This window comes from Octopus bimaculoides, chromosome 2, assembly GCF_046866305.1.
Source record: "Octopus bimaculoides isolate indiv1 chromosome 2, ASM4686630v1, whole genome shotgun sequence".
NCBI lineage: Eukaryota > Metazoa > Mollusca > Cephalopoda > Octopoda > Octopodidae > Octopus > Octopus bimaculoides.
In genome coordinates, this window is record NC_142929.1 from 63,951,890 (window position 1) to 63,959,389 (window position 7,500).

The 7,500-nt window shown below is 36.0% G+C and overlaps 1 protein-coding gene across 3 annotated transcripts in view; it reads right to left on the minus strand.

Annotated features, from left to right (window-relative positions):
• LOC128251080 (uncharacterized) overlaps window positions 1–7,500 on the minus strand; it is a 334,287-nt gene that overhangs the window by 150,449 nt on the left and 176,338 nt on the right. Inside the window, exon 1 of one of the 3 annotated variants that reach the window (XM_052977438.2) lies at window positions 651–994. The exons of the other annotated variants lie outside the window; for them this stretch is intronic. The gene's annotated coding sequence lies outside the window, so the exon portion shown is untranslated. Of the gene's footprint in view, window positions 1–650; window positions 995–7,500 lie in introns of those variants that run through there. 3 annotated transcript variants of the gene reach the window in all.

A 7,500-nucleotide genomic window follows, 5' to 3' on the forward strand; every position in this document is an offset into this window, starting at 1 on the left:
TTCTCTCTCTCTTTCTCTCTCTCTCTCTCTCTCTCTCTCTATATATATATATACACACACACACGCACATGTATACAGATACATATGTTCACATATACACGTACATGTATGTGTATGTGTATGCATGTATACATATGTGTGTGTATATGTGAGTGTGTGTGTGTGTGTATGTGTGTGTGTGTGTGTGTGTGTGTGTGTGTGTGTGTGTGTGTGTGTGTGTGTGTGTGTGTGTGTGTGTGTGTGTGTGTGTAATGTATAAATAGAGCTTATCTCTCTACAGGTCATTCTAGGATTCGCTGAGAACCAGAGTCTTGGGAGACAATGAGTTCCTAAGAAACATTTGCTATGGAACGGGTTTTCCAGGTAAATAAATTATAACTTTCAGAGATGAACTCATTTAATAAATTAGTTAAATGACTATAATATAATACAAAGGCTATTTAATTTAAAGTGGGGCTTCTCTATTTTTTAAGAATAATTGTCATGCATATCATTTTTTTCCAAGGAGATGGCTGTTGTTAACGAAAACAATGTAATAAATAAAAGAATATAGATTTGAAGTTTGGTTTACAAAAGATATACCAAGAACGTGGATATGAATGAAAGTTAGATAAAAAGAAACAACGCCTAAATTAGAAAAAAATACATACCTCACATTTTGTAAGAACAAATATTTTTTCCCAATATAAGTTTGTAAGTTAGGTTTTTAGAATAATTATACTGCACTTGCGAGGGTTTTTCCCTTTTCAGATTGTGATTATACGCAGTTATATTTGAATTATTTCTAGATTCAATATATATATGTATATATAATTAATATAGCATTTTGTTGTAATTCTTGCAGGACGCGGACACAGTTCACTATGTCTATATAATACAAAACGATGAAAAAGAGAAAAAGCGAACAGAAAACATTGTGGTTACAACGGCGTATATGACCAATGGCTGGGGAAAAATATTGAAGCTAGCTATTTACTATAAGCTGATTGACAATGAGTTGGTAAGTCTTTATTATCTTATCAGCGGATTAACTTTTACTAATGATGAGGATCATCGAGCTCATAATATACTTATAATTATTAGGACCACGACGGTGAAGTTGGTGGAGATTATATTGACGATGTTATTTTTGCTACTGATGATGATGGTGATGATAAAGATGATGGCGATGATGATGGCAGTGGTAGTGGCGGTGATGGTGTTGCTATTGATGCAGTTACTGTTGATGAGGATGATGCTAGCTATCGTTACAAATTATAATTACAATACAAATAACTTTAAGCGATATTTGTAATGATGATGATCATGATCATGATGATCATGATGATTATGACCATGATCATAATCATGATAACAATAATAATGGTTTCAAATTTTGCCACAGGAGCCGCCATTTTGTGGGAAGATATGAACCCAGAATTTCACTGGAACTTAATTCATCGACCCCGAAAGAAAGAAAGGCAAAGTTGACCTCAGAACGTAGCGGCAGACGAAATGCCGCAAAGCATTTCGCTCGGCGTGGTAACGATTCTGCCTGCTCGCCGCCTTAATAATAATAATAATAATAATAATAATAATAATAATAATAATAATAATAATAATAATAATAATAATAATAAGATAATAATAATAATAATGAATAACAACATGGATGTGCTACACCGGGCTCCCTATACAAAAACATATCTAATCCAATAACATCGATGGAATTAGCCAAAAGAACCGGTGGAAGATTTGAAGGAAGCGGTCTTTTAACGAAGATAATTTTTTTAAGAATATTTTTTATTCTTAAAAAATGAAATTTCACTGCAATACAAAGCACAGGACCTCCTATGCACGATGTCTCAATGAAACACGTGCGATCACACACGCAAAACCAACACCGGAAAGTTTACAAACTATATAAAAAAAAGAAATGGAACAAAATAGTAAGTACATATATTGAATAATTACGCATACACTTGAACGTGTACACAATGATATATACGTTTTGATACCCATAGAACTACACATGCATCTTAATGTTTACAGAACTACGTAAAAATCACAGGACACACTTACGGATACGAAAACACATATCACAAACGAAGCAAAACCAAAACTTTTTTTCTTTCTTCTTTGTTTATTTTCATTTTGTGAACAAATACAGACAGTGAACCATTCATAAGTTTAAAACGCCACACACACACAAAAATACACTATGCCTGGAGATAAATCTATCAACAAAAAAAATACAGATGAATACCGATCTGCTAGCCTTAAAAAACTACGCTACGAGCAATGTTTACATGCTGAGAACTCGGTGACGGTGTTGTCTCAAAAAACTGACCCTAAACAGACAAATCCGTCCCCGAATGTCAACGCCAAAGCTCGTCATGCCTCAATGATAACAAGGCAGATCACAAACCAGAGTGGTTATCGACCGAATCACAAAGGGCCACTCACTCGAAATAGATCTGCTAGCCTTAAGAAGCTTCGTCACGAAAGCTCGGAGACGGTGTTGTCTCAAAAAACTTACCCTAAACAGACAGATCCGTCCCCTAGCGTCAACGTCGAAGCTTGTTATGCCTCACTGGTAATAAAACAAAATATAAACCGCAATGGTCATAGACCGGATTATAAAGGACCACTTACTCGGATAATGAACCAGATCCGAGACGAGAAATCTGCTACTGGTTCAAATCTTCCCGACACACAGGAGCTGGAAGTACCCCACAACCGGAATATTCCAACAGATGGCCATCCATGCTCGTCATCAAATAACCAAAAGAAAAAGAATGAAAAATGGTCTAGGGAAGATAATAAAGAAGTTCTTAGAGCCTTCTACCGTGCCATATATTTCCCTACAGATAAATCTAATACTGTACAAACCTACTTAAACTGGAGACAGAAACACCTTGCAGTAAGACCCTACATAGACAGTAATAAACTTGCCAACGTCAGAAGAAACATTATAAAAAAAAAATTACTAACTGAAGTAGAGATTGACCAAATTAAGCAAGCAGTAAAGGATAAAAAGAATGAAACTGCAGCTAAAGAAGATACTACAGAGGAAATAATTATAAACCAGCCCAAGGCTGATGAAAATACAGTAATAATTGAAAGAGTTAAGGTAACTGATAGGCAAAATAAAATACTCTCTGAACCAACCATAAACACTAAGGCAGGTGAAAATCAAATAGATGAAGGAAGTCATACAGAAATCGACGCAACAGAACTACATGATCTAAAAAATCAAATCATGATTGAATGGCTGAAAATTAAAGAAACTAGTATGAATGAACGCGACACTCTCCCCAAAATTCGCAATTCTAACCAAAACCTGAAAATAATTGGTAAAATCCGCCTTGCACTTAAGGATATAATTTCAGCTAATGATGTTGATATTACAGATCTCAACCACCTGTACTATGCATCCGCAAGAATCTCAACGATTCTATGTGGTGAAAAGATTAGAAAAAGACAACACTCCCACAAAAAGCCTTCTTGGCAAGAACGCATTCAACACCAAATTAAGCTGCTTAGATCTGACATAGAATGTTTGAAAAACCTTAAATTTGACAAGAGTATCAAACCTACAAAGACCCCAAAACTAAAGAAAAAATATAACATGAAAACCATAGTTGACATTGATGCCACCATAGAAACCATCAAGCAAAAGGTATGTGCTAAAGCTGCCCGCATAGCAAGGTATGAAAAGCGTGTTAAATTCTTCCGAGATAATAACATGTTCAAAAATAACCCCAAAAATTTCTACAGGAAGATAGGGAAAACACCAGTAACAATAAAGTCTGTCCCATCAAAAGAAGAAGTGCAAGAATTTTGGAATAAAATCTGGGCAGAAGATAAAACACACAATGAAAAGGCCCCTTGGATTGATAGAATAGCTACAGACCTAGACTCCTTAGAGGAGCAAAAGTGGGAGGGGGTCAGGGTAGAAGATATAAGATCTGCTCTCAGGAGGTCAAGCAAATGGAAGTCTCCAGGAAAGGATAAAATTCCTAACTTCTGGTTGAATGCCTTCCCAGAAAGCCATGAACTGCTAACAAAACTTTACAACGATGTTTTGCAAAATCCTAGTTTGATGCCCTCTTGGCTAGTTAATGGTTTAACATTCCTGCTTCCAAAAAATGAGGAAACAAACGAACCAAAAAATTATCGCCCCATAACCTGCTTAACAACAATGTATAAGACGCTAACATCTGTCCTAACCGAGTACACCTATAGTTTTTTAATAGAAAGTAGCATATTCCCTAATGAGCAAAAGGGATGTAAACGTGGATCTTATGGTTGTAAAGATCAGCTACTCATCAATAAGATGATCTTAGAAGATTGTCACAAGCGACACAAAAACTTGTCAATAGCCTGGATAGACTATAAAAAGGCCTTTGATAGCCTACCACATAGCTGGATTAGGAAATGTCTGGAAATGTATAAAATAGCTCCTACTCTGCGAAACTTTTTATCTGTAAGTATGAGATCATGGAGAACCACACTGATGTTGAACAATGACAATGAATCTCTAAATGCTGGAGATGTAAGAATTTCATGTGGCATTTTCCAGGGTGACTCACTATCACCACTCCTCTTCTGTCTAGCCCTAATACCGCTCTCAAAATTGCTCAATGATGCACAGTATGGTTATAAAATATTTGATAAAAATATAAATCATCTCATTTACATGGATGATTTAAAGCTCTTTGCAAAAAATGACCAACAACTCAAAGGCCTACTAGCGATAGTTAAACAATTCAGTGATGACATCAGGATGCAATTTGGCCTTGATAAATGTGCAAAAGCTATCTTTATCAAAGGAAAAATGACAAATACATCTAATGTGAACCTTGACCAGCAAAATGTCATAAAAGAGTTAGAACCAGCGGAGAGCTACAAATACCTAGGGGTAATTGAAGGGGACAATATCAAGCACTCAGTGATGAGGGAAAGGATCAGAAGAGAATGTTATCGCAGGGTGAGAGCAATACTGAAGACAGAGCTGAACGCGAGAAACAGGATCGAAGCGATCAATGCTCTAGCCATACCAGTCGTGACTTACAGTTTCAACATCGTTAACTGGTCAATTACTGAAATATGTAATGTTGACAGAAAAATACGAAAACTGTTGACAATGCATAGAATGCACCACCCTAAGGCAGATATAGAACGTCTTTATCTGCCAAGAAAAGAGGGAGGTCGAGGACTACTACAGCTGGCATTATCAATGAAGGTAGCCACAATTGGCCTAGACACCTATATGAAAAACTCTGAGGACTGGATGCTAAAACTTGTCTTAAAATATGAAAGCAAGAAAGCATCTTACTCAGTAACAAAACAGGCAAAGGAATATCTAAGTGAATTCCAATTGCAACAAATTCAAGAATTAGACGAACTAGAAACACCTACAGAAAAAGCTAAGCGCTTGAAAACCCGTGCTAAAATTGCTGCCTTAGCTATTATGACTGAAAAATGGCATGGAAAACCTCTGAATGGCAAATACCCAAAGAGAGCGAATAATGCAGATATTGACAAAGCCCTTACCCACCAATGGTTAATGGCCTCTGGATTGAAATCAGAAACAGAGGGGTTTATCATAGCAGCCCAAGATCAATGCCTACCTACAAAGAACTACCAGGCCAACATATTAAAGAACGGCAGCTCCCCATTATGTCGTATATGCCAACAACAAAATGAGACCATCGATCATGTTGTCTCCATGTGCAGTCTGCTTGCGCCTACAGAGTATCTCAACAGGCATGATAGAGCTGCACAATATATTCACTGGGTAATATGCAAAAACCTGGACTTGCCCCATGATAAAAACTGGTGGGAACACAAACCACCCCCAGTACTTGAAAATGATCACATTGCACTCCTCTGGAACTTCACCATTCAAACTGACAGAAAGATAGACGCAAATAGGCCAGACATCATACTGAAAGACTTCAGACAAAAATCATGCCTCCTCATTGATATGACTGTCCCAATTGATATAAACGTATCTGTCAAGACCTACCAAAAACTGAGCAAATATAAAGATCTTGAAATAGAAATTAGCAAAATGTGGAATCTGAAGACGAAAACAATACCTATTGTCATAGGTGCCCTGGGAATGACAGCGAAACGGGCTGATTACTACCTAGCTCAGATACCAGGAAACCCCAAAATGGCTGAAGTCCAAAAGATAGTGCTCATGGGAACTGCCCATATCCTACGTAAAATACTGTCTATGTGATCTCAAATTTTAAAGCAAACATAATTTTCTTATGGTTTCTTAAACATTCACTTGAACAAAACTGTACAAATCCAAATATATGGTACCCTAGGCATAACACCTACATGAACTTCTAACTTGTTGTCTCTTGAGGTCTCTGGGTGAGACTTGGATCCAACTTGTACAAATGCAAAACAAAAGTCAAACATAAAATAATAATAATAATAATAATAATAATAATAATAATAATAATAATAATAATAATAATAGTAATAATAATAATAATAATAATAATAATAATAATAATCATAATAATAACAATAATAACAATAATCTTTTCTATTATAGGCACAAGGCCTAAAAAATATGTGTTTCACTGGTAATTAATTTATCGACCTCGAATGTATGAAAGGCAAAGTCAGCCTCGGCGGAATTTGAACTTAGAACGTAGCGCTAAGCATTTCGAATAATAATAATAATAATAATAATAATAATAATAATAATAATAATAATAATAATAATAATAATAATAACAACAACAACAACAACAACAACAACAACAACAACAGCAACAACAACAACAACAACAACAACAACAGCAACAACAGCAACAACAACAATAATAATAATAATAATAATAATAATAGGATGCCTTGATGCAGTACCAGACATTGGCTGCCATAGCTTTTGATCTTAACTGAATAGAAGTGTTATCATGTACATTGTTTTGTCTTGGTATAAAAGATGGGCTACAGCAAATATTTTGCTCAGTATCACAGATATGCCTGTCAGTTGTTTGACCTCAACTAGTTAAGCCTGTACCTTGGTGACTTACGATATGTGTATCTATGATCACGAGCAGAAGTAGTGGGGGAGCATCACCGCCATGTGTTGAGAGGAATTCTTTGCGGTTTCAATGATTCACCTCTGGAAACATGGGTGTTTCGTTTATCATTCTTAAACAACGTTTATTCAAAGACCTTTTGAGCAGGATGGTCTGGTCTATTCGACCTGAAGAAAATTCTAACTGGTTCCCACTTGCAAGATCATGTGTTGTTTATCTTGATATGAGATCACCATGTTACGCACATAAGGTTGTGATGCATGTGCCTGGTGTACCCTTATGAAACATTTAGTCATGATGTGTATATTAGGCTTCGTATATTTGTACCCCAGTGTTACTGATGTCATGCACTGTTCTCTCACTCAATAATGATAATTGTCACGAACTGGTATATGCCGAACTGGTATATGTCGAACTGGTATATGTCGTATTCTTTTGTAATACT